The 23,687-nt window shown below is 39.9% G+C and overlaps 1 protein-coding gene across 14 annotated transcripts in view; it reads left to right on the forward strand.

Annotated features, from left to right (window-relative positions):
• Positions 1-23,687, forward strand: part of EXD3 (exonuclease 3'-5' domain containing 3) — a 295,489-nt gene that overhangs the window by 601 nt on the left and 271,201 nt on the right. For 10 of the 14 annotated variants that reach the window (XR_008239335.1, XR_008239338.1, XR_008239337.1 and 7 more), the window contains exons 1-2: positions 135-158; positions 6,154-6,222. The gene's annotated coding sequence lies outside the window, so the exon portion shown is untranslated. Of the gene's footprint in view, positions 1-134; positions 159-6,153; positions 6,223-23,687 lie in introns of those variants that run through there. The other 4 variants (XR_008239339.1, XM_052815037.1, XM_052815038.1 and 1 more) reach the window with 2 other exon arrangements.

A 23,687-nucleotide genomic window follows, 5' to 3' on the forward strand; every position in this document is an offset into this window, starting at 1 on the left:
TGCCGGCTGCCTCCCGCCCCGGTGCCGAGGGACCGCCCGCGGAGCGTGGCAGCCGGCGGGGGTGCGGGGCGGCTGGCCCCGGGCCGGGAGAGAAGGGCAGCGAGTGCAAGTTCGTAATTACAAATAACGGCATGCTTTACAGGCTTCGCGTAGCCCCCGTACGTAATTACGTGGTTTACAGTTAATTGGGGGGAGTTAGTGCAGTTAATTGGGGTGAGTTAATTACAAGTTGTGGAGGGAAGGCAAAGGAATCTATGGCGGTCCTGTCACAGGCAACAGTAGAAGTGCTGTGTTTTCAAACAGCTTAGCTTTAAACAAATCGGTTGAGCTCCCTGTCACCGATTTTAAATGTTTTGGAAAATGGGGAAGAAAGTTAGTGGGATTGGAAGTACCGCAAATACTGTCCACGCTTATGGAAGGAGTAAGTGTGTTTTCGGAAAACAAACAAAAGATCAAGTTTGCTAACCTCATGTCAGTAGGAGGAATAAAATAAAATGAGCAGGTAAAACTTCGTAAACAATTAAGATACTACAAATACAATGAATGTAGAGATGAAAGGCTAAACAACATATGCTTGAAAAAGAGATCCCCTCCCCCAGGGTGTTCCTTCTTGAGAGGGGACTTCGAGATCTGATTAAGTCAACTGATGATGTAGTTAGTATCACATACTTGAAATTCTCTGAGGAATTTGACTCGTGTCACCTGACAGTTTAGTTAAACAGAGGTGGTGTTGTAAGGCAGCTAGGCAAAATTTAAGAATGACCTAAGGAACAAATCCTCCACATCGATTGTTAATGGGAAGACATAAAACGAGTGGGCTATTTCCAGTCATCTCCTACACTTACTAGTTCTTTGTTCAAATACTATTACTGACTTAAATTATCCAAAAGGAGGTTCATAACCTTTGCTGTTAAAAGTTTACTGATGACAGATAGGCAAGATGATCAGTGACAAGATGTCATTGCTGTAGCCTGGTCTGACCTTCCTGGTTAGATGGTTCCAAGTGGGAGAAGGATCATCTTATAATGAAAAAGACTGTGTAAAGTCTAGAAACCACGATAGCTTCCTGCCACAAACACAGAGGTGGCAGAGAGTGACTTGCAGGATTTAGTTGCATCAATGACACAATTTGAACTTCACTGTTGTGGGAAGTGTTGATTTGATTGTTGGGTTTTTGTTGTTTCTTTTTCTAAAGAGAAGCAAGTCGGAGTGATCATGTGTGTGCATGTGGTGGTGTTAGAATGGGCTACTAGAACATAGTCTCCAGTTACAGTAGCTCTCAAGTAAGATATGAAAACACTGGAGAGTTCAGAGGAGGCCACAAAAATGTTCTGGTTCTGGAAAACAAGCCATGTAATGGACTTAATGAACTCAGTTTATTCAGGCACATCCAAGAGAAGAGGGTTAAGAATTGACTCAGCCCTTCTGTGGAAATCCATGCCTATGGGAAAGTTATCTGATAGCTGAGTATTTTCAGCCTTTCCAACAAAGGCATAGTGAGATCCGGTAACTGAAAGTCAAAGCTACACAAATTCTTTTAAATATGACACAATTTCCTAGCAGTTTTGGACGTTAATTATAGGAATAGTTTATGGGAGAGGTTAAAGGCTTGCCATCATTTGGAGCTCTTAAGCTGAAACCATAACAGTTTTGAAGATGGGCTTAAACCTGAAATCTTGGGCAACTTGCTGGTGCAAGGATGCCTATGTGGTTTGGGGGAAATCGGTGAGGTCATCAGCGAGTCACCTTGTGGGAGACTCTACTTCTTAGGCTGCTTGGCTGCAGAAAGAGCAGGATTGCTTTTAATTTTTTTTTTTTATGTTGCTTAAAGGGCTGTAGTTCTAGATTAAGGTAGGTTTAAGCAATCTTATGCTTTTGGATGAACCTCTGCTTCAAGGGGGAATTCTGGATGCTGTTCTTACAGAGGAAAGTTAGATTAAGGTAGTGTGTTTCTTCCCCCACTGTTCTTCAAATCATCAGAGTTTGGCTGCAAAGAGCAGACACTGAGTTGGGCAAACGGGTGTGCTATACTAGTTCAAGAATCCCCTCCCTCGTTTACTATGTCTTCCCCGTATGTTTGCAGTCTGATCTGAATTTAAGGTCAGGAAGGGATTTTCAGCCAAGTCTGACTATTAAGGCATCATACAAGTTTTTCGCCCTCAGCAAGAGCATAGTTTTCATGCTGGGACTTTCTGCTGGCACCGCTATTATCTCATCAGGTTCTTGTAAAGGCATTTTGGGATCTGTTTGTCTCAATGTATTGTTTCAATAGGATGAGAGTGCTTTCGAGGTAGTAGGTTTTATTATAAAAGGGTATTTGGATGATAGGGTCAACTAGAGGATCTGTTGACTCACTCTGAAATTATGACTTTTATAAATAAATAAATAAACAAACCTCCCTGTGCTTCTGTAAATAGTGAAACTCTGCCTCTTATGTAGCACTGTGCATTTGGGTGTGCTCTGAGGGCTTGCTGCCTCCCTGGTTTTATATGGAAACAGGCACCTGCCCATGGCTGTGTGTCAGCTTTTTGGCACAAGCATCACTAGTAGCCATTGACTTCTGATTCCATGTTTTTTTCTCACTGTATGTGCAAGTAATAGAGCAGGAATAATGAAATTTTAGCATGTGGAGTAGAACCAGCAAAATGCATATTCTGGAATCTAAATGATCCATCATAAAACCTCTCTTTGGAGTTTTTAAGGCAATACTGCTGTCTGTTAGAAAGCATAACGCTCACCTGCGCAAAGTTGTGGTGGTGCTTACAGTTTAGCAATTGCAGCAAACTTTTCTCAGCTGTCTTTGTTGGGGGAGTTGAACATGCTGCTTGTATGAAACTGCATCAGGCAAAGGTGCAGTGCACAGAGCATGTGCAGAAGTTCAGAAGGACTAAACTGCAACACTTCAAATTGTTCCTTTTCTAGTTACACAAAGTTGGCCCTTAATGTAAGCTATGGCAAACAGGAATTGGCAAAGCTGAAACAAGTGTAATTTCTGTTGTTCTCCAAAGGCAGCTTGGAGAGAGGTGAGAGGCAGAAGTGAGCACTCCCTGTAAACACACTCAGTGTTGCAAGTTCTCTGTTCAACTCTGTAAGGAAGCTCTGTGACATTATAGCTTGGATCTTAATGCAGAGGTAGATGCGTCTGTTCGCAGCTGGTAAGAGGAGCAGGTCTATGCATTTATACTCTGACAACAAAAGCAGTTGCTCCTGTGAATAAATAATTTTACCCAAACTTGCATTAACTAACTTGCTGATGCGTGAAGTGATGTAGCCTAACAGGAGAGGGGATGAGGGGGCCCAGGCTGCCTCTGGACTAACTAAAGAAACAATTCGACAGAGACATTTTATTGGAATTAAGAACGTTCTTCTCCTGAACCAAGTTTTAATAATTTGATTCAAAAGCTAATTACTGAGTTTGTGTAATATGCCAGTGCCTTTAAAATAAAAATTCTTTTTTTTTTTTTGTAGCGCTCTGAGGATGCTTGATGCTATGCTGCCTCCTCAAGCAGCTCCCCTCTATAATCACATGCATTGGAGGAAAGGCCATAGAGGAGCTGAGTAGTGTGAGAGAATTACATTAGCAGAAATAGGAGATACGCTAAATGCTGAACATCTTGCTGTTTCACATTTTCATCTTTTAATTGAATTAATGTGTAATAAACTAATACAGCGTATTATGGTAGATGTCAGTGATAAAAGTCTGAAAAATTCTTGCAGGAAAAAGGAAAGAGGGGAGCGTGTATGCATGGGATAAGGGAGGACTGAAGAGAAACTCCAGTTAGATTTCTGTCAGAAGAGAAGTCTGGAAAGCTGTTTTCCCAGAGGATAAGTGTCTTGTTTCTTTTGTGAATCCTCGTGAAGGTTTGGTGTTGCTGTGTGACCAAATGGCAGTAACTTGGGCCTAGAAGGTGAGAGTCTTGTCCAGCTGTTGGAGCTCAGGATGTCCTTTCCCAGCTGTGCTAACTACCTGCAGAATGATTGGGGCAAATAATGCCTTATGGTCCACAGATAAAAATCAAGCAAGAAGACCCTGCTCATGTAATTAACAACTTCTTTTGTCTCAGTTTTGCCACTTGCTTGGGATGATGCTCTGGGCATCCTTGGTGTTGGTTCTAAGTAGAAACAGACCTGTTTGAGGGTTGAGGCAATCGCTATTGTCAAAGACATTTCCATAGAAGAAAAAAAAAAATCACGTGTTACTGATTCTTATAGAATAATCCTCTTTTCAGTGTCTTCTGCAAGAAATAGGTGGGTTGATGAAGCAAAAGAAAGATTAGGTGTTTTGGAATCTGAACAGACCAGAAGCAGCTAAAAATCCTTCAACTTCTGTCTGATCACCTATAAAACATGAGAGTCCTGTTCCTTCTCTGACCGATGTATCCCACTGGCACAAAGTTGTGTGTTCCCTGTGCTTAAAGTTGCAACACGGTGGATCTCGAAGAAGGAAATTGCTAATGAAGAAAAAGTAGATATAAATAATGGAAGAATTAAGCAAAGGAAAGAAAGTTCTTATTTATGTTGTATAAACATTTGAACAGCAATAGCACTAGAACCAATTTTGAGACTAATGTATGAGGCATGGTTAGCGGTGGCATCCTGATAGAGAGCTGGGAGCTGCTGGTCCTACAGGCCTTACCTGCCACTGCTAGCGATGGTAGCTGCTGAAATAAAAAATGGTGTCAAAGCCTCTTTTTTCTGTCATAGTACAGAAGCCAGGTTCTCTGCTCAGTGCTTCAGTATTAACCATTACTGAGTCTGTTGGTGAAAGCATAGCTGCAGATTTTTTTTTTTGTATCAATATAGGTGAGATCTGACTCCTCTGCATTTTACTAAGTGCATGTTGCTAAGAGTAGCATTCTTGTTACACATTACTAAGCTAAAGCAGAAGAGCCTCTAGCTCTACGTGTATTTCATGCATTTAAATAAATTCCTCTTTATTACATCTCCTGGTCTGCCAAGGATATGGTCGTACTTCATGTTAAATCTAAATGTGTGGCTGCAGTCATTTTAGACTGTTCTTTTCTGATTAAAATAGTGCTGTTTTTTCTCATTTTATGGCTAGCTACACCCACACAATGCGATTTATTCTTGGCTGTTGCTCATCTTGCCTTTAAAAAGCAGAATACTTTACAATACAAGGGATTACCCTTATAGCCATACACATAACTGTGCAGTTCAGTTACTAATTTCAGACTTTTTTTGCTCTTACGTTTTTCTGCATTTTTCATTCTGTGCTGAAACTTTCTGCTATATGGTTCAAAGGCTCTTTATAATAATTTTTGAGTTTCACACAAATTCATTGAGCCTTGTTTGGGTTACATGTTCCTGAAAGAAAAGTCTCTTTTTCAAAACATCCAGGACTCTATCCACTGCTGATCTTTTTAATGTCAAACCCTGCCTGAACCTCCTCAAGGAATAAGCTTTTATGTCAGGAAAAAAGTTGGCTGGAACATAGCAGTGCTGTGAGGAATGTTTGAAAATGTGAGAGAGAGCACAGGAGGAACTTTGCACTGCTTGGGAAACACATGCTGTATAAGACTGCTCCATGTGGGTTCTCTAAGGTTATACAATTGCCTGTAAATTTTTGGAAAATATTCCTTGGGGACTAAAATCTCCCACTGTTACAAACTAAAGAGAAATGGGTTTGGCTTTTTTGAGAAGGGGATTGCAATTTTGCTTTACAGGATAAACAGCTGCTGTTTCACACTGTGCAAAGCAGGTTTTTATTAGCCATGTAGTTGAAAGTGTTATTGTTCATTTTTTGTTTTGTAAGCAGTGGTTGCCACTGGGTCATTCGGATGGATGGGAGTGGAGGTTTCCTGATGTTGTGTTTGTTAAAGTGGGTAACCTGCGTATATTAGGACCATGGTTTTCTGAATGTTTTATAACATTGGTATGGTGTTCTTGTTAGTCTTTTGTGACTTTTAGCCACATGATCTTAACATTACAGTAAAGACGTTTAGCAAGAAGTAAAAATGTTGGCAGGTACGTAAGGCTCCGGTTCAAGAAAACATTTGATGCCTGCCAATCTCTGTCTTTCCAAGGTAGCACTTAACAAGGTGCTTAAATTAGGATTGCTTCAGAGGAGCTTAGGTGTGTTGGTAAGTGCACAAAAAGCTTTGCGTGCTAACAAGCCTGTTTGCTTCCTTGCAGCTCTGTGGTGGCAGTGGAATTCCCCAGACATCACTCAGCAGATAACACCTTCACCATCCTCCTTCAGGGGTGAGTTTGCTGTGTCTCTGGACCTGAGTGTTTAAAGGCATTTGACAGTACGGGGGCAAACTCCACATTGGGCAGGATGGGGGCAGTGCAGCTCAAGGAATTCCTGCCCCTTTCTAGTCTCTGTTCAATTTTCAATTTTGATTATGTTGTTGATCTCTTTCTCCTTATGCTCAAAGCTTGGGTGTTTGGGGGACAACTGAGAGGAGTGCCTTGGTGCAGGACGGGGTGGGAGGATGAGGGCAACAGTTGCATAGGCTGCTATGACTGTTCTGATCCCACACTGAGCAGCTGTGCCCTCATTGTGTATTTATAGGTAGGTCTTTAAGAGGAACAGCCCTATTCTGACAATTTGACCTTGAGATTATTAAAATTAATTTCTGTTCTGAATATCAGTATCAGCTTTTTTGTGTGGAGTTTGTTTCTGAAAGTAATACAAACATCTTCTGTTTGCAGGGTGTTTTATTAGTTTATGTAGGTAGGTCAAAGGACACTTGACAGTAAACCAAGTACCAGTTGTACAAACTTATAACAAATACTGTTTCATCACTGTAGTTTGTGTGACCACTCTTAGATGAAGACATCCTTTCAAATCAATATTTTATGGTACAGCGGTGTATTAGTGAATAGATTTATGAGGATTCCATTTTGATTCGTGAACTTCATTCATGATACTCACTTATTTTTGTAAAGATTGGTTTAACAGCGTCCTATGTTGAAAAGTTACCCAGCAGTTCATTACAGATGAAGTAGATTGTGTAGAACTCAGTTTATCTTAAAAAGTTGTACTGGGTTAACTGCCCTGGGACCCCATCTGATTCGGTATCCTTTCTTCTCCCAGAATGGGAGAACTGTGAGTTTTCCCATCTATCTTCTTTTAGTACTGCTGCCTACTGAGATATTTACCAATGAGGGTTTGCATAATACAAGGAAATATAAAATGTCTGTGCAGGAGCAGTCACCAGTTAGTGTCTATCATCTGTTTTCCCCTTTTGTTCAAATGGAAACAAAGCTTGATGTTTAATGAGAAATTTCTGGAAAGTCTCATTTGGGGTTTTTTCTAGTCTCCCTTGTATGTGTTCTGAAATGTAGCTGCAGCTTCGTTAGAGGGCACTCTTGAATAACGCATGGTGAGACGGCTGTCAGGCAGCATTCACCACACACCCTTCAGAGAAAAGTCCTGATGCAAATGTAATTTGCTGCCTCAGAGTAGAAAGTGTGAAGCCCGGGATGGATTACCCTATATACTTTGCTATCTTATGATGCAAGGCACCGTTGACTACATTGCGGGCTGATTTAATGCTTGTGCTGTATATGGAACATAGCAACAATCTCTTAGATAATTCACTGTAGTTTTCCAAATGTGGATTAATTAATGTAAAATACTTGCTTTTCTCCTGGCCTTTACCCCATAAGCTGCCTTGATCCTAATGTATATCCATTTTGGAACTTTTTTTGTATTGTTGCTATCATCTTTTAAAAAAAAATCCTTCAGAAACAGTAAGTTGCTTCAGAAGCTCTTGGGTTTTAATTGCAGCCCTTACATCAGTTCCTTTTGTGCCTTATCGTGTCTTGATTCACTTTCCTTCTGTAATAAAGAGGATAATGATTTTTACTTTGGGAGAATTAATCAATGTATATAAATGTGCTTTGAAATCTGAAGTGTGTTAGAATTTTTTAAAAATAAAATTAAAATATTGAACAAAGCAGGAGTCAGAGAAGTCACATTTAAGACCATGATTATTGCTCAGCTGCTTTGGTGCTTTTTCTATTATGGCAAGATTATAGAGCCGGATCATTTGCATTACTTTTGACTTTTCATGATGTTTTTAGTTTTTCGTCCAAGAAGTATTCTTTATATGCAGGAGTCAGATTGTCTGTAAACATAAACATAAACTTAACTTTGTCCAAAGCATACCTTGTTTTGCTTTTAAAAAAGCATACCAAACCGGTGTAACTTGAAATGTTTTTCTTAGCAATTAGCACTGAATCATACCCACACTGGATAGGCTTGGCAAAACTGAAGTGCATGTTTCCTCTGCTGGAACCATGCCTACATAGCATAAACCTCAGCTTTAATATATTACTTTACTTAGCCTCTAAATTCCCGCTTCTGTGTTAGCGTTACTGCTAGTAGCTGGGTTCTACGTAGCCACTCATTGGTGGTGCTTGTGTGCCTCTCAAAGATGAGAGAAGAGGCATTGCGTGGGGATGTGACTTGAATAAGGTCACAGAATAGGGCAGTAACAGCTACGAACAGAAACCAGTCATCTGGCTGACTGACCCCTTTCCTTACTGGGAATTATTCCTTCCAGCTGGGACTGGCACATCTTTCTTACCAGGGGTTTAGCTTTACTCAGAGGTGACAGCTTTATCATCTGTGGGTTGAAGATGGCAGACATTGACAACCTGAGAGTTTATCAAAGCAGATTCTGTGCTACAGCCAGAAGGTAGTACTTTGCTTGGTATCCTAAAGAACTATGTAGTGCTTCTATGAACTCTAACGGCCATGAGACTCCACTTCTCCAAAATTAAAGCAGAATAATAAGAAAAAGATGGCCTGACAAGTACTTTTTCCTCTCCTAGTTTTTAATCTCCTCTTGCACCTTCCCTTTCTGTCCCACTAGCATGGCTCCTTGTTAACTTTTTGGCAAAGAGTGATTGCCTAGAGTAAGGAAGGAAAGCTGAGATGTTCCTTGTCGGGAGTCCTTCATGTCTGTCCCAGCGAGAGGGTATGTGAGGAGGCAGCAGAAGCTGAGCTGAGACATGGTACTGTGTGGGTGGCTGCAGATGTATGGAAAGAAGCACTGTGGAGAGACTCCTGCAGACTGTAAGGCAGTTGATTGGAACAAGGTGAGCAGCTCTTACAGTAAGGTCTTGGCAAGGCAGCCATGCAAAACAGCTGTTGGGCTACGTGCAGGCACAATAACTTATCTCCCACCACCTCTCATGGGAGACTGGCAATAGCAGCTTCTCTGGGGCAAAGGCAGTGGGTCAGGGAGAGCGAGGAGCCCAGACCTGATCCCGTGGCCATTGTGTGGCCTCCTGGATTGTTTCAGTGAGTTGGGAGTAGGGCAGCAGGCAAGGCAGGCTGGACGGTCAAGGTATCGGGGATGGCGTCTGAGTGACTGCATCGGCTGTAGTTTCTGAGGAAACTTTTACTTGCCTGACTGGCAAATGGAATTTAAGGTGAAATGGAATAAATAAGGGCTTCCCTGGTAGAAAAAAAATAGTTACCAAGCCTAAAGCATTTTCATCTGTGGGGCTGGGGATTGTATTTTTAATGGTTTTGAAAAGCCTCAGCTCTTGAGATTTCTGTAAATGATATTAGAAATGACATTTTGAATGACAGAGGCTTTAGCCAAAATCTTCACCCTGTCAGTGTTATACTCCGTCCCATATGTAGGTGCCCTCACGTGTTTTACTACACATATAGTTTGGGAGTTCTAAAAAATAACAGTAATCTAGGAGCCAGTGACATCTACAGAACGTACTGAAGAGGAGCTCCAAGATGCTCATATGAAACACTTTCTTCCAGTGTTGAGTAGCATCTCCTACAAATATTTTCTCACACAACATTTCTGCAGAACTGAAAGTTTATTTTTATGATGATTTATGTTTTGGTCTTTGTCATTCTTTGAAGACTAGCTGGAGTTGTGTGGTGACATGTTTGCATGGATTAGCCAATGCCATCTTCATGGCATGATGTATTAAATGTACTTAGTAGATGCTAGTGTCATCTTTGCTTTAGCTCTGAAATCAGTTCTGGGTACCATCTGATTTTTATTTAAAAAGATGGCTACAGTTCTTGGTCCCATCTATAGTTACAATCAGTGTCGTACTTAAAATGTTCTGCCAAGTCCTCCTTAGTTTTCACTGTGCATCAGCAGCAGCTTGTCGTCTTGGGATCTGGAGACCAAATGCATGTTTCTGGGCAGTATTTTGAGGATGGCGTTGTGACTGCAGTTTCTTGAGCACCTCCCTGCCGTTAGCCTACCTCCAGATTGACATTCTGATATGGTAGGTTATTGTGTTGGTCTCAGAAGACGTTGTGGGACAAATTGCTGTCTGATATGGGTAGGTAGCAACAACTGGAAAGTGTTTCCTGCTTAAGTAAGAGTGAAAAAGCCACTGCTAATAGTATTTAAGGGAAGAAGTAGACCGTGTGTTTATAAAAATACAGGAGAGGAACATAATGGGGGAAAGCATAAATTTAGGCCAGTCTTCTGCTTATGTAATAATGTAAATGAAGCAAGCAACTTTTCTTTCTTTTTTCTTTTTCTTTTTTTTTTTTTTTTTTCTTTTCAGTAGAAGCAGCTTAGCTAAGAGCCCAGAGGTGCTGGCTGGCTGACTTGTCATAGGTTTAAGCACCAAGAAGTAAATATTTTTAAGTAAAGCAAATGCAAAACTTTAGGGATATACTTAAAATACAAGAGAAAGTAAAAAAGAACAAAACTGAAGAAACCCTTTTGTGTAGTGTCCAGAGCAATTTTAAAATGCTCTTGTTCCATGCCTAAACAAATGGTTGTTTCAGCCAAAGAGAAATCTTTCCTATTGATTTATTACACCAATTTAGATATAAGCCCTCTGTGCAGGATTGTCAGTTTAATAAAACAGCTTTCTTTCTCCTTTCGGATTTAATCCACATGTTGTTGTATCAACAGAGCCTTTGTCTCTGCTCAGTTATGAGTTATCCTTTTTTAATAAAAAAAAAAAAGTGAAAACACATGTTTTTTAACAGCCCTATTACAAAAAAGTGTAGGATGACATAGGGGAGAGGTGATCATCAAATAGTGACTCTGATTTGTAGGTAACTTCAAAGTGGTGCTGCAAATGAAAGAGTGAAAAAGGACCTTTAACCTCTCCCTGTCACAATGACTGTGGAAAGCCGAACAGTGACAGGAGGAGGCAGCATTATCTTTAGCCAGGATTTCATAGGGGTTTTTTCCCCAGCTTGTGCAGTGATGCTAAACATGCTCTTTTTAGTTAACTCTAATTTCCTTCCTTTTTTTTAAAGGGGGACTTATCCAGAGGTGTATGTAATTCACATTTCCTTCCTTCCTGCCTCCCTCCCCTGCAGAGAAGGATTTCTTTCTTGGACCCCTCCTGTTTTCCAAATGGAGAGGAATTACTCTCAGGAAACTCATGAATTTGGTATTATTTCTATGCTTGGTTTTGTGAGAAAACATTTATTTGATTATCAATGCTTACTTGATACCTACATGAGGGTTCAGAAGTGCATGTTAGAGCTGCTCAATAAAGCAGTTCACTGCATTGCTTGATTATAACCTTTACTTGGACGGTATCACACAACTAACTCCTGTAGCATCAGGAATTAGTTCTGAAGATTTACTTCAGTCCATCCTGAACTGGCAGCTCGGTGGGCTGAATGCAGCCAAAGGCAGAACAGTTGCAATAGCTATGTCTTTGGTGCTAGCCTGGTTTCTTCCAGCTTGTGTTAGCCTCCTGGCAGTCATCAGTCTCCCTTAACACTCTTTCAGATGTCAGTACAGCAGATCCCACCTCAAGTGTCAATATAATTATTTGCAGTGGTGTGATTTTAAAAGAAGTTAATAATAACCTGTCTTCAAGCAGAAGGAATTTGTCTGGCATTTAAAAACTGTGGCATGATCCTATTCTACTTTTCAAAGTTATAGAAGAGAATACGAAAAGATCCACCTTAGAGGTTTTTGTAGTCAGTGATGGGAAAAAGAAGGTTTTATCCTTGCTGCCTGAAGCAGATAGCAGGCCTGGCAGTGATATTGTAGCTCTGAGGAAGGAGTGGTCTTGCTGTATCAGAAGGATCCCTTGGTCCACCAAGCTCTTGAAAAAAGAATACAAAATCCTTGGCAGCATGTGTGCATACACTAGGAACTGGCAGCGTGTTTTTGTAGAAGTTAAGCTGGTCTGGCTTTGTCAGAGGACAGGTAAGCCAGGCAATGCTTAGCACCCTGTGCTAAAAGAAGCAGACTGTTCATGTTTAAGGCAACTTAGATGCTATCAAATTCTATGGATGTTAACTCTGCAAGTGTTTCTTGCACAAGAAGAAAAAAAATCCATCCCTTTGAACACGGCTGTGGAATGCAGACTTACCGGGGGGTTGTTTGTTTTCCTGCAGACTGGCTTCTTGCCACTGCCTGCGTTTTTCTTAAGAGGGCTTGAACATACCTTTCCAAGATAAGATAAAACATGGATCTTGGGAGGATTATACCTTTGAAGCTCTCTCAGACAGTCTCCTGTCCTCAAGTCTGCATTCTACCAGATTAAGTTCTCCAAACCTTGGTACTAATGGATATTTAGATTTGTTTCCTTTTCAGTTTGTCACTGTTCTTAATGGCAGCTAGCCATTATTACTTCTCAAAACAGCTTAGAACTTGAATCTTTCCAGAGCAGTGGTAAATGAAAGGGGTATTCGGCTAGCAAGAACAATTTCTTTATATGTGGATTTTGCAGGGCATTGTACTATGTTGTGCTTTCATCTAAAATATCCTTGGGCAACCTCATCCAACTTTGAAGTTGGCCATCCTTTGAGCAGCCGATTGGATTGGAAACCTCCAGAGGTCCCTCCCAAACTAACTTACTCTGTGATTCTGTTTTCTGGTAGAGTTCTGGCAAAGATCCTTCTTTTGGCTTCATTTATATCTCCCTTCATGCTCAACAGCTTTCATCATGTTCCCATCACAAGCAGTTCTTTAAACTGAAGTCATGTGTAAATATCAGGAACAGTTTCTAAACTGTAACATGAGTTTCCTTCCTTCATAGTTTAGACTGTTTTTTATGCTGTCATATTAAGATAATCAATTTTTTTATTGCTATTTATCAAGAGATAACTACTTTTTTTTTTTTGTCCTTGGACACCAATATTTTACCATGGGGAAATACAAAGGATAATTTTCTAAAAGTTAATAGGTCTTATTCTTGGGCCAACTTTGTTCCTTTGCACTCTTTGTTGGGAAGCTGCAGAAGAAGGAAAGACAAAGAGGAAAGAGCCTTGTTATTTGGGATTTATAAGACTATATTGTTACTGCCTTTTGAGTGAGTGTTGCGTTTTGTAGTTAAAAACTGAAATTAAGAAAAAGATACTATTTTTATAGATATTGGTACCTACTATCCGAACACTTTAGCGCATACTTAACTTTATGCTGTACAGTATTTTGCTTAAAATTTAAGCAGTTGCTTAAGTTACTTTGAATAGTAATAGACAATGTGTCTTACTAATTCAGAAACTGTATACTTGACAAGGGAATGCTGACAGTTTGTTGGCTTGCTTGGATTTACGATTTTATTCTGAGGGCAGAACAGGATGGTGGGGCAATTAGGTGGAGTTACATATACCAAATGTATAATTTAACACATATGTACTCAAAACTGAAGTTGACTAATCTTGTAGTTCATACTTGCTGTATGTTCAGACTCTAACCTCTCTGTTTAGATTGCCAACGTGGTGCCAATTAGTGGGACTGTGATGTGGACACTAAGGAATATAACTCATTTCACATGGGTTACCAAACAGCTAGCAGATGTTAAGCTAATGGTTCTTGGCTACTACCAGCCTGACTTGGATTTCAACCCAGAGGTGAAAGAATTTATTTCTCTCCCATTACCATTTCCCTTGGGCCATATTGTCCTGAGCATTGAGAATTCCTTCAATTTACCCTGGAAGATGATGTCAACATCCCCCCCCCCCCCCCCCCCCCCTTAAACCTGTTCTCACGGTGTCTTGTATGTTCCTTTATTTTTATGTTAGTTTGCCTTCTTTGGTATTTGTTATTCTACTGGTAGGTTTTATTCTAAATGGTAAATGAAAATCTAAACACTTTAAACGTACAACTGAGATTCTTAACAGGAGAAGTCTGTGCTGAGTGTGTGGTGTGGTTCAGGTGCTGTACCTGCAGCTATATCCCAGAGATGTGACAGAAAGTCTGCCCTGGGATCACTGTTACTACTTAGAGTAACAGAGGCCATAGAAAGTGGTGGGGCTGGCTTGCCTGGGATCCAGCCTTTCTTTGTTCTTTCTCATTACTGAGTGTTGTACTCTCAAACCCTGTAAAAAGTGTAACTGCAAGGCCCATAGTTTTTCTTCTAGGGATGAGTCAGTGCTGAACAACCAACTGGCAGATTCTGCGGCTTCTTTGGTGTGATTTAGAGCAGTAGGTAGTGATTGTTACTCAAGACAATTTAAAATAGGTGTGAAACATAGTGTAACAACATTAATCACTTCCACTTTTTCTGTGCTGTTTCAAGTGCTAGGTATTATAAGGGGGGTCTTTGTCTATATAACTGTAGCAGCTTCAGGAACAGAGGTAGGATAACGGATGGCTCAGCTGAATGAACAATAGCACTTGAATACTTTCTGATGCCTAAATCCCATTTCATAACTCGCTGTATAGTCATCTGACATGTTTAACCAGTGCGTGTAATATTAGGGCTGATGCTTTTTGTTTTCTCTCCGGTAACTTTGTCTTTCTTTTTGTGAGGATTTAACCTTTGACCTAAAAATGTTGTAAAATTATGTCCAGCATCCAGTTTTTCAGCCATTTCTTTACCTTGCTCATTTTATACTTCGGTAAAAGGCAGTATTATTAGCATAATGGGTGTTTGAAAAGCAAAATCATACTTAATGAGAAGTTTTCAGTTATAGCTTATTTTCTTACTGACATGCTATTTTGAGGTGTCAAACATGATCAGCATCAACATGAACACCAACAGGAAGAGTTGAGTGAGGGTTAAATAACTGTCATAGTTATTTTTCAGTGAGCAATGAAAATAAACCGCTTGCAAGGTGCTGTCATTCGTTGCTTTTCTTTGAGGTTCTAAAGAACATGTTTCAGTCAGTGATGCATTTGATGCTGAACTTCCAAAGAGAGTGATTATTTTTAATTTCTTGAGATGAGCAGAACTGTTTCTGTCCTGTGGATTCATCTTTCTTGGTGTTTATGTATTTGCTAAGGACAACGTAACAGAAGTAATGCAAACAGTTATTCTGTACTTACATGATGAGTAATAGCTAAATACTAATTACCTTTCTTGAAGAGTAATTAATAACTTTCACGTTTTCAGTAGAATGAACAGGGAAAACTCCAAATGATAAATTGAGAAATAAGGTGAACTATCTGCTTTTCAAGAGTGGCAGGTTATCAAGTGTCAGGTTTTGGGTGATAGGAAACAAAATCCAACAGCAGTTTGTAAGTACATTTTCTCTTCTCTTTCTCAGTATCTAAATAAGTCATTCAGTCCAGTAGATGCAGCCTTTCTCTAGTGATTTCACTGACTTTCTTCGCCTCTAGACTTCCATGTAGCTCTGTATGATAAATTACTCTTCTTTGGTTTTTCCCTTTTAAGAGACTTAAGAAGCGCTGATGATCAGGTCTGTTCTTGTGTATTTTATTGTGTAGGTTCCTGGACACATTAAAATTTTAATAAATATGGAAAGTTTTCAAAGTACGTTGTCATGTTCATGTAAGTTTTTCAAATATATACAAGTTAACCCCAAAATAAAGACATCAGAAGATTTCCCTCCTTCCCCTGGGGCTGCTGACTTAATTAGTATAGGTTTTGTCTCTCGTCTGTAGTGACTAGTAGAAAATACATTTGCTGGTTCTTTTTTCCCATCATACATATCTGTAGCCCTTTTTGTTGGCAAATAATAGCAGAAAAACTTTAGAAGTCCAGAAGAAACTAAAATGCTTGATGCAAGAATTTATTAGATAATAATTCAAGCAACACTTCCTGGCTCTTCTTGAATGTAGCTGTTTTATCACTAAAACTTATACCCACCATGTTCGCTTTGTCATTGAAAATTTTCATCATACGGCAGACAGTTTTTCCCCTTAGATGAGCATTGACATAACATGAAAAAAAAGAAAATTGGACCAAATATGTATGTATTTCTAGATAGTGTCTGAAATCTTAAGAACTAAGGTGGATGACCTACGGAATTTGGGTTTTATGTGAGACTGTTGAATAGGGCTGTAAGAAAGTCGATGAAAGGAAAACATCAGTTGGAACACCCTAGTACCAAGTTACAGGTTACATAAAAATGACAGTGGTTCAAACCGATGGGGGTATAGTGTGGTGTCTTAAAGCTAAATGTCAGATCAGGAAAATAACTGTATTAATAACAGAATCCTTAAGATTAGAAATTCTTGGAACTTGTAGATAGGAAGAGTATAGAATAATACAGAGTATGTAGCTTTAAAGTAGAAAACACAACGGGAGAAAACTGGCACCCCAGTACTCTTAGGCATCAAGAATGATGCCTTTGGGAAACATCTGATCAGGGAAACCAGAGAGAGGAAGATACTTTTGACTTTCTCCTGGGAATTGTGCAGAACTTGGTACAAAATTTTATGGCCAGTGGCCCTCCGTAAGTGTGAACACAAGTGTGCTTAAAAATCCTTGCAGAAGTAATTCAAGCCAAAAACTTCAGTGAAGTGATATTTGATTTCAAAAGGGAAAGTACATCAGAATGAGGAAGCTTGTTAAAAAGAAACTGAAAAGAGCAGTGAAAAGGGTGAAATGTTTGTAGGTAGTGTGAAGATTATTTAAAGGCACTATACTGCAGAGCAAATGCCTCGGCCCTATCAAAAGCCAATTGAGAGAGGGAAAAGTTATGATGTGAAACAGCAGGGAAGAAAGGCTGTAGAGTCAGAGGCATCGTTCCAAAAGCTGAAGTCATGACCAAGTGAGGAAGACAGAAAAGAACAAACACTTTGAAACGCCAAAAACTTAGAGGAACAGCTTTCAGAAAGTATAAAAAGTAACAGTTCTTTTCCAAATATGGTGGGAGTAAGAAGCTTGCCTAAAAGTTTGCAAAAACCCTTGAAGACTAGGGTGTGAAAGAATCACTTGCAGAAGGTGGAGCAAAAAGGAACAAATGAGTTTCTGAGGCACCTATGCTCCTCATGGCTTCTTTACCAGAACCCACCTCAAACCCAACTATTGATGGAGGAATTCAAGAATGCAGTGAACAATAACTGACTGCAGGGACCAGGATGTTAGAGCCCAGGAGGGATTCAAGGAAGAAACTGTTGAATTATTAACACTTGTGTGCAACCTTTCAATTAAAATCTCCTCAGCCCTATTAAAGAATAGATAGGGTTGATAAGATGCCAGCTTGCAAAAGAGTTCCAGGGAGCTTGGCGAACAGCAGACAGAAATCTGGCTCTGTATTGTAAAGCATCGTCAAAAGTATAATATAGATTAGAATTATTTGGCACATGATTTTATATGAACGTGGAGGAGTCAACATGTCTTTTGTAAAAGGAAGTTGCACTTGACGAATCTTCAAGGGCTTGAAAGGCTCAGCAGACATCTGGGTTAGGGTGTGCTAGTGTGTATGGTATCCTCAGTTTCTTAAACAGCTTCAGACATGGTCCTTTGCCACAGCTTCTAAAGGCAAGTGATCTTTCTGTGGATAAAAGAGAATGGTCTTTAGTAACTAAGCAGTGACTGGTTAAAAGGTGAGAAAATGTGTAGCGGTAATCATTATAGTGGAGGGTGGTTAGCATTAGAGTGATATGACAGGAGTCATATGAGACCTGTGCTGTTTAACACTCACAGATGATCTGAGGAAGGCAATGGATAGAGAAATAACGAAGTCTGAGGGATTTAGAAGTACTTTGGCATAGTCAACTCTAAAGCTGCAAAAGTACCTACCTTATGGTACTGTGCAATTGGAAAATAAACTAACAGGTTAAACCTGGTGTCAGTAAATGTAGAGTAATGTGAGAAAATGGAATTATCTGTTTACAGCTATGGCTAAATGAGGTACTGCCTCCTCCAATAATAAAGTATGGAACAGCTTGCAAATTAAGAATGTCTGGGCCTGAAGAAAAGATGCCTGAGTGGGACAGAAGATAAGCAATCATTCCCCATTTGTTTTTCATTCCCTAACAAAAAGTAGGTACATCAAATGGAAGCAGGAAGTTCAAAATAAACAAAAATAAATATTTCCTTGCATGTTGAATACAATGTGGCAGCTGTTGCAACAAGACTCTGGTGCTGGGAGTTTGCATGAAAGTGGTTGGATATATTCTTGGAAGAAAGATCTATAAAGTCTGTTTCATACCAATACAGAAGACCTGGCATGTGGAAATCTTAAACTACAAGTTGTTGCAGGCTTGGGGAATGTGCTGGGGAATATAGCTGCCTAGTTCTTTTCCTTAGGCATTGGCCGCTGACCACTGTCCAAGACATGATACTGGCTAGAGGAAGATGTGATCTTACTTGGTAAGGCTTGTCTCTGGTGCCTTATTCTCTTTAACTGTATTTTGCTATTTCTGTACATGTCTGTTTCAGCTACTCCCTCCTCTCTCAGATGCTCCTCCTACAAAATACATGAAATTTGTTTTTTAAGAAAACACACTTTTTTGTCTTTCTCTTTGTTGGTGTGGGTTTTTGGGTTTTTTTGGGGGGGGGAGTGTTGTGTAGTACATTTTGTCATGTGTGTAACTTAAGTTTATTGTGTTTGTCTACAGACTTCTTGGACAGAAAATGGAGCTGCTGCTTAAGCATTTCCATATGTGTTCAGCTATATTGTTCAACTATATTCTTCACCTAATGTGACTTGTAAAAATAAACATCTTTAAAGTGGTATTTTTATGTGTTGGTAAAGAGTTAATGGAACTAGAAAATGTTCCAGACCAGTGTTTGTCCCTACTGTGGATCGTAAGAAGGCTGTGTCATGTCCTGCTAGTTTTTAAGCAACCTACAGCTTCATCTCTATGAATTTGATGGCCAATTAGTTGATCCCTCCAGGAGACTTAGTTGAATACAATCCTCCTGACATTTGAACACAGCAGAATACTTGAACATTAGCAAGTTTTCCATTTATAAGTGAGTTGTTTGTTAAAAGTGGAGAGAACAATCCAAACTCTGCCAAGTACATGCTAGGCGTATGCAGCCCTGCTGGCCTCAGACATAACGTGTTGTCAATTTTGTTTTTATTTAGGGCAGATTTGCAAAGCTGGTGTGTTGATAGAGACATAAGGGAGTGTGTGATATGTCCCATCTGTGTAAACTCAATTTTCTATATGGTGTCTTGCACAGATGGTATGCTTTTTTATGGTTTTTTATTTTACACTTTAAGCTGAAGAAGCCAGGTTTGAGGAGATGTGCTATATTAATTTAGTCACTTGTAAACTTGAGATAGCTTATTGGTGAAGGGGTAGGTGGCAGGAAAGAGTGGTCACCTCTGTCTTCTGAATCAGCCCATGTCTCCCCACCTTTTCCCATTCAGCAGGTAAAACCCTGTGTCCACTTTTGATTCCATCTGTGGAGTTGAACCATTTATCACTGTAGGAGGAAGTTCATAGGAGTCCTGACATGGGGAATATTATCTCCTTGCCTTCTGCATGAAAAGATGCTTATATGGGAATGAAAATTGTGGCAGTTGCTCTAATGTTGTCTGCTTTCTAGTTCCCAGCTCTTCCATCACCAGTAGAAGTGAATGAAATAGGAATAGTGGTGTGAGGGTTGAAGAGCCCAGTACTGAGGCAAAGTCCATAGCCTTTATATACAAGAAGAAATTAGTTCTAGACTTGTACAGGGTGTGGGAGGAAACTTGTAATGCTCTAAGAGCCTGTTGATCGTTCCTGGCTAGAATTGGCCAACATCTCCTTAATGTGGCTGTGAGAAGTACAGAAAGCAGAATGGAGGCAAGTCTTTCTAATGTTGAGGGATGGGGGTGTTCCAGAAGTACATCATGGTCTGCGATGATGCATGGTCACCCTTTGCTAGTGGGTTAAGATCACATGTGGCTTTGTCTAAGTTGAATTCAAAGAGGTGAAAACAGAAGACAATCATCAAAATGAGAACTTGGATGAGAATTCAAATCTGGTTTGGAGCTTGTTTTTTTTGAGGGAAGCTGCACAGAGTGCTTGATAGAATCAGATATGCTTAGGAGTAAGGGAGTCTGGGTGGCTTCGAAGAGTATCCTCAGAGGAAACGTTATTAAAAGCACTGTTTATTGGTAGTGGGATGAGAACATTGGCTGAAGAGGGAATACTGTTGTGCCAGGGCTGCCGGAGGTATGCTCAGGTGCTGCAGAAGAGTTGCTGGTAGAGATGCTGCTTTGTGCAAAAGAGGGAGGGAGTTGGATAATGTGTGATTTGCTATCCCTTGGCTGAGGTTGACTTACAGCTGAAAACTGAGAACCTGTTAGTAACCGAGGAGAGCAGGCTGTCAGAAGGAGCAAGGATTTAGGTTCACTGCCCTGGTCTGTGTTCTGTCTTTATGAAAATGATAAGAATGCAGCTGTGTTCTGTGATAGCTGCTGTGTTACCTTCCAAACATCATTCCATGGTCAGTATCTAATCATGCATTTAGGCATTTTGGCATATGCTGTAGAACTTGGATGAAGGAAATCTCTCCTGCAGTAGTTAGTCTCTTGTGACAGCAATAGCTAAGGTTGTAGAAGAGATTCAGAGTTTTTCTTGTGTTCACCAATTGAATGATTTTTTTTTTCCCCCCTGTAACTTCTCAGAATTCTCTTTGCTCAAAGGTATAAATCTTTTAGAAATACTATCACAGAAATCCTATCTTGTCTACAGTGTTTAACATATAAGTAGGTACCTACATCTCTTAGACATACCTCCAAGAAAATAGCAGAAATTGAAAACTACTCTTGGAAAGCACCTTGGAAGAAATTACTGCTTCTGGTGAGCTTAAAAGTTTTGGTCTTTACCGGATACAGGGATTTTAAGACTGGAAATTATGATTAGAGAGATAGTTTCCTCTTATGTAACATGGTCTACCGCTGTTTGCATTTTAACTTCTTTTAAAAGGTATCTAGTCTTTGTATACAGACTTCGTTTACTGTTTCAGGATTATTTTTGAAAGGCAGTATTCTTGCAGAATCACAGTATCCCTGTGAAAGTGTCTCCTGTGACCTCTTTGTCCATTGGTGTGTTTAACAGGGATTTCTGATACTAATTTAGAATCCTTATTGAACTACTTTCTTTTTAGTTTTCCTCCAGACTTCTTCAATTTGTCGAGAGCAGTTTGGTTTTTATTCCTGTCTTCCCATATGCTGACAGCCACTCCTAGTTTGGTGTATTTTGCAAATTTAATAATCATCTCTTGGTTTTCAAATTTGGGGGTTTTGACTCAATAGTAGCTGTGAGTGATAAGCAATTTCAGCAATCCCCATTAACTCAGTTTACTTGCCAGCCTGTGGCATTGTTACTGCCTGCCTCTCTTTCCTTCCTGTTCCAGTGCTTGTCCATAACCTTATTTGCAGTTTTCCAGAATTATCATTGTAAAGGATGCTCTTTAGGCTTGCAGCATCCTATGTTTAGGACTCGTAAAAAGTTTGACCTTCTAGTCATTCTTTACTGAGCATTTGCAAATGAGGGTTTTTCTGTGGCTCTCAGCTTGGCCTGATTTGTGGAAATTTTAATGAGAATGGCAAAACCACATCTGGGTATGGAAAACATACGTGTTTCAGAAATGGAGGAAATGCTTATGAAGGAATTTTCACAAATAATTCAGTCTGCAATTTCCATCAAGGAAATAGCCACCTAGGTAAAGTTTTGTAAAATTACAAGTAATTTCAAATCAGAAGTATGTTACAATCCTGTTGTTGGGGTTCTGTAAGTCTGGTTTATAATGATTTATGACTTTTCTAGAATTGAAAGTAGTTTGGAATCAACTAATTGTGTGCCTAGACTACATTCACGTTTTTCATTATTAGCTTTCTGCTGTTTGCTTTGTATGTGTGGTGGGGGTTTTGGGGTTTTTTTTAAGTCTCTTTTGGGTCCTATTTTAAATGACACCCCTCTGCTGGGTGTTCCAGTCCAGGAGAACTGTAGTGCTTAAGGGCTACTACAGTGACTTCAGTGGTGCTCTGAAACTTGCTTCTCTTTCCTTTGTCTGGAGTGAGACCAGATGCTGTATTTTTGTCTGAAGTGAGGTGAGAAGACACCCAACGTCTGTATCTCTGAGAGGGACTGAATGTAGACATGGGCGGTAGCTCTGTACCCTGCAGAGCTAGTAAGCCCGGGATTTGTATAGTCAGCAGAGAAAAGTTTCTAGGGCATGAGTCAGATTATCCTAAAATGAATAATATCCTAGAAGTGTGTGTCTCTCTTGACAACAGGACTAGACATAGGAGACAGATGTCTTAGACAAGGTGACACAGAACCTGCAGCTAGTATCTCACAGAAATATGAAAGAACTAGAGGAGAAAACAAGGTAACATACCCTGCCAAAATAGGAGCCTGGCTAAAATCAAATAAGTCTGTTCAAATGTTGCTATTGAGTAATCTATGTGAAATTGCTTTCAGGAGCAAAATTCTTAAGAGCACTTTACCCTTCTCTTTTTTGTTTTTGTACTGGTTTCCATTTCCTATGTTGTTGTTACAGCACTTGTCAATGAGCTGTTGAGGTTTACTATGGACAAGCCAAACTCTGTCTGCCATATCTGTAAAGATATTTGCCAGAAACCCCCCAGGCAGAATGGTGTGCAAAGCAAAGTATGCTCATTTTTCTTCTGCCATCTCCCATCTGTGCTCACAACAAAACCCACAGGGACACAGTTTTACAATCCTGTACAGCAGGAGCTAGACAGGATCCCTGGTGACTTTGCTGCCCTGAGGAAGGGGTGGAAGACTGTGGTGTACAACAGGAGGCTGAAAATGTGGTGATTACAATCTATTTTAGCTGACTAAGCGTGCATTATCTTTTAGCCAAAATTTTGCAGGAACTGTTCAGTAAATACATATACTGGATCTGTTTAAATGAGCCCAGCGTGTTTTTTGAGCTGAAGGAGACATCCTTCCCTGGTCACCCTTGAACATGTCAGTGTAACTTTCAAGAACTGAACATATCTGTCGTGAAAATGATGGCTGAAGTTTTCTGCAGCAGTGAAGCTGAGATCTGAAAGGTGTTTTCTTGAGGGTTTTGGACCCATCCTTGCCAAAGGTAACAGAATAAGGAGGTGTACACTGGTGCTCATGGAGCTTAGTTTGTACTTACTGGTCCTCTTATTGCCAAAAAGAAGCTGGCAGGCATCCAAGTGCCATGGAACCATCTGTAGAGGGAAACTACATTTCATTCTTGTGGAAGATGGATATCTTCTATTTCCTATTAGCCCATCCTGATTCTTCACGTTACTGGGAAATGTTTGTGTCATTCATAAGCATTAATAAAATGCAGCCTTGGACTATGGAGAATTCATAAATATTTAAAAATGTAAAGGCATGTGAAGAATAAAAAAATGAAAGTAGTATAGACTTCCTCTTTCCTTGGTCTCTGACTGATAAAAAAATTGTTGCATGTCTTCCTTAATGCATTCTGCCTTCTGGATATGCATCCAGCTATAACAGTGCAGCAACACCAAATCTCCTAAATCATTCCACTGTTTAAATTAACGATTGTGATACGGAGTAAATGCAGGATAGAAGTAAGGTGCCTTTTTCAAATACCCACTTCTATTGAACAGAGAAAAAGGAAAGGAAAACATGATG

The sequence above is a fragment of the Harpia harpyja genome, chromosome 19 (genome assembly GCF_026419915.1).
Source record: "Harpia harpyja isolate bHarHar1 chromosome 19, bHarHar1 primary haplotype, whole genome shotgun sequence".
In the NCBI taxonomy this organism is placed as follows: Eukaryota; Metazoa; Chordata; class Aves; order Accipitriformes; family Accipitridae; genus Harpia; species Harpia harpyja.